Below are 9,651 nucleotides of genomic sequence, written 5' to 3' on the forward strand. Positions count from 1 at the left end.
TTAAAATCTGCTCAAGAAACAGAGACAGCATGCAGACTCACATATACAAGTACCAATTTCTAACCTTGGATTGTTGGGCCTTATGACAAAAAGGGACAAGGAGGCAAGGTAATGAGTGGGGTGGAATAATTGGGTGGTAGTTCATCTTAAGGAATGGGAGAGATTAGTCATGTGGGAGTGGGGATGCAGAGGAAATGATGGGGCAGAGGAGCAGTGATGTGTGTCTGTACTCCCTGGGAACAGTGAGAAGCAACCACCTACTCAGGAGTTCCTGACAGTGGTGGAGAGAGTGCTGAAGGGCCAGATTTGCAACACTGAAGAAAGATGCGGATAACACCAGACTCTTTCTACCCTTTTCATGGAAAAAGTATGCAACTTAATGACAGAAGCAAAGCACTTACTTATTTTGACAGGTACTTGAATTACAGTCTACAGAATTTTTTTCCCCTTTGAGGAGATGACGGGTAATTGTTTCTGCACACTATGTTGGAAGTGGTTGTACCTTGAGCTGCAGAGAAGTCTGGCACCATGAGGCAAAGATCCTTCTTGAGACAGATATAAAGTTCACAAAATAAGTATACAGATTATATTTTCTATTGGTCCCTAGAAATAAACTTCAAATTAGAAATGATTCAGTATTGAGCAATTCTGAGTGCTGAAATTAGAATCCTCTTTTATCTATCCATTTTATCTTTTATCTAATTGATTTTCACTTCTTTATCTGTAAGGAATAGGCACATTTTCAACTGATCAGAGTTAAGGAAATAGATTGATATGTCTTTAATTATTACCAGCTGATGTTAAGTGTATTTATGGTTTCTACAAAAAATTATTTAAATTTACAAGTGTTCTGTAAATCATTAACTTCACAATAAAAACAATAAAAAAGTCTATTAATTTAAAACAGGAAGTCACAGAGCAGGGAAGATCCTACAATGGAAATGATTCTACAGTGTGAATAGATCCTAGCAGTGGAATGCATGATGAAGAATACTATGGCTTTCTAAACAAACATGTTAATGTATCAAAAATAAATGGATACCCTAAACTTCATGAGCTTTTTATTTTTTATTTTTTTGTCTCCAAAATGAGGAGGGGAAAAATGGCCACTGAGGGTAGTGGATTCATAGTTCTGGCACCAAGCACCAGAGATAACCCTGGTAGTAATAAAAAGAAGAAGGAGGAGGAGGAGGAGGAGGAGGAGGAGGAGGAGGAGGAGGAGGAGGAGGAGGAGGAGGAGGAGGAGGAGGAGAGAGAAGAAGAAGAAGAAGAAGAAGAAGAAGAAGAAGAAGAAGAAGAAGAAGAAGAAGAAGAAGGAGAAGAAGGAGAAGAAGAAGAAGAAATATGACAAATCATCTTTATTTCCTAAGCAGTAAAAATGAAGGGGCCCAGGCTGTAGTAGAGCAGATTAAGTGTACATGTCCTTGTTATTTTATTGTTGTAGTTATTGTTGTTGTTGTTATTGATGTCATTGTTGGATAGGACAGAGAAAAATGGAGAGAGGAGGGGAAGACAGGGAGGGGGGAGAGAAAGATAAGACACCTGCAGACCAGCTCCACCGCCTGTGAAGCGACTCACCAGCAGGTGGGGAGCCGGGGCCTTGAACTGGGATCCTTACGCGGGTCATTGCACTTAACCAGCTGCACTACCGCCGGAATCCCAACCTAAATTTCATTTTTAAAGAAGCCAGATATCCCTCTTTGGTTGACTCAGAAAGCTTACAGTAAAGCTGAAACAATGAGATCTACTTCACTGCTATTGAAGCATACTCCCTGCAGATGGGGAGCAGGGACTGGAAGCTGGTCTCTTGAGCATGGTAACCTATGTGTTTAACCAGGTGAACTATCACTTGGCTCCCTGTTATAGTCTTTGAAATCTTCTTAGGAAATAAAGATGATTTGTCATATGTCTTCTTTAGATGTAATATATATATATATATATATATATATATATATATATATATATATTCTCTAGCAAAGCCAAGTGAATAATGCAACCACACTGTAGTAACTCTGGTTGTTTTTGTGAAAACAGTAAAACCTAAATTGAGATATTCAAGGTAACCAATCTACAGAAATACTTATAGCTTGGCAGCATTCTTTCTTCATAGACATTTAATAGATTTCCCTAAAGCTTCACTGTATTTTCTTCCAGAGAAGACATTTAAGAGCTATGCTTGCTCAGATCATTTATTTGTCCAACACATAGTAGTCAAATACCTCCCAGTAACTGATCTAGACTCTGCGGAAACAATAGTGAGTAAGAGCATGTCATAGGGGTCTGAGAGCTATAGCTGACCTGAAAGAATGTGCATATTACCATGCACAAGCCCTGGACCACTAGATGGGAGCAGCTTCAGGTGGGTAGATGTGTAGCTTCTTAAACTAAGTGGTGGGTGTGGTGATGTTGGATCTCTCTCTGTGTCTCTCTGTGTGTGTCTCTCTCTCTCTTACTATTTCTCCCTCCCTCCCTCTATATTACCCTCTATAAACAGAAACATTGGTCACTGATGGCTGTGTTCAAATGCAGCAAATCACAATAAAAATCCTATAGTGTTTTTTTAAAAGAGTTAATTATAGGGGGTTAGGCAATGATGCATTGGGTTAAGCACACACAGTAAATGTGCAAAGACCTACACAAGGATCCCTGTTCGAGCCCCTGACTTCCCACCTGCGGGGGGGGGGGGTTCACTTCACAAATGATGAATCAGGTCTGCAGGTGTCTTGCTGTCTCTTTCTCCCTCTCTATATCCCCCCTCCCCTCTCAATTTCTCTCTGTCCTATCCAGTAAAACAGAAAAATATTACCACCACGAGCTGTAGATTCATAATGCAGGCACCCAGCCCCAGAGATAACACTGGGGGCTAATAATAATAATAAAAAAATAAAAAACAGTAAATTATAGACAATGTCACTATTCTTTTTTAAGTCACTATTCTTATGTTGCATTTTTCACTCCATGATTTAGTATGTGCCCACAGAAAAATAGGCTGAAATGCAGAGTTATATGCAGAGAGTTGATTAGAGATCAGCATGTGTAATAGAATAAACAGAAGAAGTGAGAACAGAGGAAAAGTTAAAATGAAATTTAATCACAGCAGGTAACTCAAACATCACAGAGGCATTGTGGAGTTACTATGGCCTTCCCTACCTGATCACAAATGTGATGAAGGTGATTGTAGGTCTGTTTTGAACCTTAAATAGAGCAGCTTTCTTCAACAAAGCACAATTTCAAGAGCAACTGATCCATGTGAGCCAAAATCTATGAGCAGATCACACTCCTCAGGCATGACAGGTGAGTGTTTAATTCCTCTAGGATATCTGACTGATGTGTCACAGTATTCACTAGAACAAATATATGCATCCTATATCCAGTGGCAACTGATATCACGGAGGAAAATAAGGCAAAGTGAGTTAATAGAGTCTTGGGCATAGAACTGAAAAGCCACTGAGGTATAGTGAGAAGAGACCTGAAAATGGTAAAAGCATGAGCCATGAAGACTTCCATGGTCAGAATTTTAGTAGGAGAAGAGGAAAAAATCTAAAAAAAATTAAAAAAAAAACTACAACTTGTCAGGGAAATATGTAATGCTTGATGTAGTTTACAATCAGAAAGTAAACCACTGTTTTGTATGACATTTATATATTTATTTATTTATTTTTCTGACTTGATAGGGTAGAGAGAAATTGAGAAGGAAAGAGATATAGAGAGATACCTGCAGTGCTGCTTTACCACTTGTGAAAACCCCAGTACAGGTGTGTGTGTGTGTGTGTGTGTGTGTGTGTGTGTGTGTGTGTGTGTGTGTGTGTGTGTGTTTAGTGGGAAGGGATCTGGGTCTTTTTTTCTTGTTGTTGTTGTTGTAGTTATTATTGTTGTTATTGGTGTCATTATTATTGGATAGGACAGACAGAAATGGAGAGAGGAGGGGAAGACAGAGAGGGGGAGAGAAAGACACCTGCAGACGTGCTTCACCACTTGTGAAGTGACGCCCCTGTATGTGGGGAGCCAGGGACTCAGAATGGGATCCTTGCGCTGCTCCTTACGCTTTGTGCCACCCACACTTAACCTGCTGCGCTACTGCCCAACTCCCAGGGACCAGGGTCTCTATCATGGTAATGTGTATGCTCAACCAGATGTACCACCTCCAGACCCCTACAACCACACATTTTAATTGCCATCAGATGGAGGGAAGCTGGGTAAGAAATGATGTCAGAAATTTAGTTTTAAAACAGAGAGTGGATCTTATAGAATTATACCCATCAGATATTGTTTCCACTTTAGTCTGACCTGATAAGGAAGACATCAGTAAGAGTAACTAGAATTCATTGGTCACTAAGTTTATAGCTTAAGAGTACATAGTATTTGATAGTAAACAAACATTCAATATTATATTCAAGTCTGATCAGTACACAAAAATAAAAGTTTTAAAGGAATAAAGTGATAGAGAAGGAGCATGACAGATCTCTCTCTCTCCCTCCCTCTCTCTCTCTCTCTCTCTCTCTCTCTGTGTGTGTGTGTGTTTTCAGGAAAATATCTTTGAAAATGTGATATCGAAACAGAGGCTTGAGATACTCAAATGTGACACCAGAACTTACATGTGAAATAGTCAACAGCTTTGTAGAAACTATTTAAAATATTTCTGTTATATACTTTTTTATTTCTCATTCCTATAACTTTTATGTGCTTTTGGAGAAAATGTATCAAGTATAATTAACTATAATTGTACTGATGTTGCTAGCTAGCAGGATGCATGGGAATTAACTTTTAAATAAACTTGAACTACAATATGTTTTAGTTTATTGTCATAGGGATGGGCCCAGAATTCTACTCCATTTCATTTAATTTCGTTAAAATCATTAGTATAGGAAGTCGGGCAGCATAAGGATCCCAGTTCGAGCCCCCAGCTCCCCAACTTCAGGGAAGTCACTTCACAAGTGATGAAGCAGATCTGCAGGTGTCTCTCTCTCTTCCTCTTTGTCTTCCCCTCCTCTCTTCATTTCTCTTTGTCCTACCCAACAATGACAATATCAATAATAACTACAACACTAAAACAACAATGGCAAAAAAGGGAATAAATAAATATAAAAAATCATTAGTATATACATATCTGTGTGTGTGTGTCTCCACAGAACAACACAGACTAGATCTGACTAGGTCATCATTTGCTATTTTTTCTACTTCCTTAATTAGATTGTTGAATGAGACTAAGGCAAGCTTCTATGTCTGTCAATTAGCTTGACACATTTCCATAGTTGCTTATGGATTTTTCTTTCTTTATATCCAGTCTCCTGCAGGTGTGATTTTACTTCTCCCAGAATGATTTTCTTAAAGCAGAGAGAGAGAGAGATAGAGAGAGAGAGAGAGAGAGAGAGAGAGAGAGAGAGAGAGAATGTAAGAATATAAGAATGTATAAGAGAGTGAAAGAAGCTTTATATCTTCCCTAGGTTCCATGATACTATTATGTGGTGCTAGGAATCAACTCTGGACATTATGCCTTCTACCGAGTAAGCTACATCAGGTCTTGATTAGAAAATGTTATTATCTCAAATAACATTTCCACTCAAGGAACCTCAAAATTTGTACTAGTGACTTCCCATGTGCAAATCTAAATGGTTGATTCAACAAGTGAACTTAGATGACAGGTATGACTCATTTCCTAGGGGAAAAAAATCTTTAAATTGAATTCTTTACAATTCAAGGGCACAATACTTATAGGAGAACAGAGCATAGGTTTCTTGTGGCAAGAAGTATCGAAATAACACAAGTAATCTTCATTATTAAACATTCAGGAGCCAGACACTGGTGCACCTAATGCAATACATGGCAAGGCATATGCCATGAGCTATTTAACAGCTCTCATGATCTCATTTAAGTCCCTATTTTAAGGGTAAGGTGATGTTTAAGGCTAAGGTTGCAGATATGTTCTAATTTCTGCCTTTGGTGGAAGTATGTCTTCTTGGAAAGTAATGGTGTTGAGGGATTTAAGTTTCCAAGGGGTGGGGGAAACTTCTTTTTAAATAATTATTTATTATTGGCTAGAGACAGAGATACACTGAAAGGTGAGGGGAAGATAGAGGAGAGAGACAGGGAGATTACCTGAAGTCCTGCTTTACCACTTGTGAAGCTTTCCTCCTGCAGGTGGGGACCAGGGGCTTGAACCTAGGTCCTTTAAGACTGTAATGTGTATGCTTAACAAGCTGTACCACCACCTGGCCCTTTTCCTGTAATTTTATTGAATTTTATTTATAAAAAGGAAACACTGACAAATCATAGGATAAGAGGGGTACAACTCCACACAATTCCCACCACCAGATCTCCTTATCACATCCCCTCCCCTGATAGCTTTCCCGTTCTTTAATTCTGGGAGTATGGACCCAAGGTCATTGTGGGATGCAGAAGATGGAAGGTCTGGCTTCTGTAATTGCTTCCCCACTGAACATGGGCATTGACAGGTCAATCCATACTTCCTCTCTCTTTCCCTAGTGGGGCGGGTTTCTGAGGAATCAAAGCTCCAGGACACATTGGTGGGGTTGCCTGTCCAGGGAAGTCTGGTTAGCCTCATGGTAGCATCTGCAACCTGATGGCAGAAAAGAAATGTAAAGCCAGATCAAATCAATGGGGTTTACAGTCAATAATATTTATAAGACTTTCCCATATTTGGGAGCTACTCTCTTCTCTGATCCAGCTTTCTGGTCCTTTTTCCAGCAGTGACATCATCTCCCCAGACAATAAGTTGGATCCACCTGCATATCAGATTTCAGGCTGAGGGGGAAAAAAAAAACTAGTATAGTCATGGGCCCTTTGTAATATAACTAAATTATGCCTACTAGCTATCTAAAAAATGGAGCCCACCCTAACTCTTCATCTGCACTATTCCAGCCTTTAGGTTCATGATTGGTCAATAATTTTTTGGGGAAACTTCTTAATAAAAGTCCCAGCATCATCAATTTACTCCCATGAGAATTTATGCCCCTTGAAAGGGTTACAAGTTGGAATCTGTGATGTGATATATAATATTCCAACTTCTTTTATTACAGTTGAGAGGTAAGAATAGTGCAAAAGCAATAATAAAGTGCAAAGCATGTGCAAATACTGTTTTATTTAAACCCCATCTATGTTACATATGAGTTAGCTTCCCATGGGTCTACTGAGATCTCCAGGTGTGGTTACCTTATTGAAAACTCTTCCCACAGTGTGTAAAAGATTTCCTTTTGTTTTCCTTTTGTGCTAAGATCTGTCCCACTTCCATGTTCCGTGATCTTTTCAATTTGGTATGCAGCAAAGTGTCACTGCTTTGGATACTCAAGATTTCCAACATCCCTTGTCCCTGTTCCATCTCTTATAATGATTTTCTTTAGTTCTGAAGCACAGAGCTAGCTACTCCCATGTTCCTACAGATACATTGGTCACCCATAAAGGCCTGAGAGCACTTTCCTGCGATAGTCATGTTCATACACTGTAACTATTTATAAATATACATTTGGACATTATATAGTAAATAGAGTAATAACCACTTTTGGAGGAGAAAAATTTTCCTCAGTACTCTAATTCAACTCATACACATGGTCAATGTGTGAAGCAAATATTCTAACAGAGAACTTGTGCACTAGTATTATACACACTTTCTATCTTTTTCTTATTTTTAATTATATTTATTTACTGGATAAAGACAGCCAGAAATCAAGAGAGTAGGGAGAGACAGAGGGAGATGGAGGGAGAGAGGGAGAGAGGGAGAGAGGGAGAGAGGGAGAGAGGGAGAGAGAGAGAGAGAGAGAGAGAGAGAGAGAGAGAGAGAGAGGTTGAGATTTGCAGCATTGCTTCACTACTCACAAAGTTTTCTCCCTGCTGGTGGGAAGCAGGGGCTCAAACCTGGGCCTTTATGCATTGTAACATGTATGCTCAACCAGGTATGCCACCACCGGGCCCCAAACACTTTTAAACCGTACCCATAGACCATCGTGGGCAGTATCCTGATTCCTAACATTTGTCCTGATATGAGTCTGTCCCTTCTGCTCTTTTTCCATCCTGGTAATCTTCTATTAGCACCCTGGATCCCTGCCCTGACCCTCCTGATCCTGTGGTCTCTCTCCAGGAAGTTTCAACCTTGTCTAATGCCTTCAATTAACTCCTAGGAGCAAATGACTCAGAAGTTTATATACCTAATTTAGACCTTAAATTTGAGTCCCAGATCTGTATTTTCAACTGTCTGTTTTTTAACCCTCTTGTTGTTTCCAAGTTACTTGAGTCAATGTGCCCAACATGAGACCATCTCTCAGAGTTTTGCTCTTTGTTTGTGTTTCCAGTTTTAGTCAATGGCATCACCCTCTCAGATTGCAGGGTGTCATCCTCAAAGTCTCCTTTATGCTTTACCATAGCCAATCTTCACTTAGTAGTGTTACCTCATCAGACACTTTGTAATTCATTACTTCTTTATCCCTTTCATGGTATCCCTAGTCAAAGTTGCCACAACTTGTAAAATGTCTTTAGGTCTTGACCATATTGGTTACATTTGCTTTACTTTCCTCTAACCCATCTTCCTCACTGTGGGCAGGACAGTTTATGAAACACATGTGGTCATATTTATCTTTCCCCACACACTTTTTTGTAAATGAACAAACCTTATATTACCTATTTAAAAATATATATTTTATTCATGGAGTTAGAGGTAGCGCAGTGGGTTAAGTGCACGTGGCTCAAAGCGCAAGCACCTGCAGAAGGCTCTGGGTTAAAGTTCCTGGCTCCCCACCTGCAAGGGAGTCACTTCACAGGCAGTGAGGCAAAGCAGGTCTGCAGGTATCTTTCTCTCCCCCTCTCTGTCTTCCTCTGCTCTTTCCAATTCCCTCTGTCCTATCTAACAACAATGACATCAATAACAATAAAATAATACTTACAACAACAATAAGAACCAAGGGCAACAAAAGGGAAAATAAGTAAATATTTAAATATATATATTTATTACTGGGTAGAGACAGAGAGAAGTTGAGAGGGGAGGGTGAGATGGAGACAAGAAAAGAGGCAGAGAAACAGTTGCAGCCCTGCTTTATCACTCCTGAAACTTTCCTACAGGTGGGGACTAGGGACTTGAACCCAGATCCTGGTGCACCATAACGTATGAGCTTAACCTGTTACAATGCCTTCTGGCCCCTTTCCCCAAACACTCTTAAATCTCTCAAACATCGCCCACTTCTTTCATTATAGTAACAGTATTTTAAAATATGACTGTACATAATTTTCTTGAGATCTCCATTAACTCTCATAAAATATATCCCACTAATGTTCTTGTTTTATTAATGTTGAGTCTTATTTATTTTAGTTTTTTCTGTTCCATATTCTTTCCCACTGAAGAGGGTTTAACCTATGCATTTGCTTTCCTAGAAAACATCTCCTTCGACTCTTCACTTAAGTCCTCCTCTTTTTTTTTTTAAACTTTTTTTTATTATCTTTATTTATTGGATAGAGACAGTCAGAAATCGAGAGGGTAGGGCAGATAGAGAGGGAGAGAGACAGAGAGACACCTGCAGCCCTGCTTCACCACTTGCAAAGCTTTCCATCTGCTGGTGGGGACCGGGGGCTTGAACCCGGGTCCTTGTGTACTGCAACATGTGCTCTCAACGAGGTGCGCCACCACCCGGCCCCAAGTCCTCCTCTTTT

Source organism: Erinaceus europaeus, chromosome 8 (genome assembly GCF_950295315.1).
Source record: "Erinaceus europaeus chromosome 8, mEriEur2.1, whole genome shotgun sequence".
In the NCBI taxonomy this organism is placed as follows: Eukaryota; Metazoa; Chordata; class Mammalia; order Eulipotyphla; family Erinaceidae; genus Erinaceus; species Erinaceus europaeus.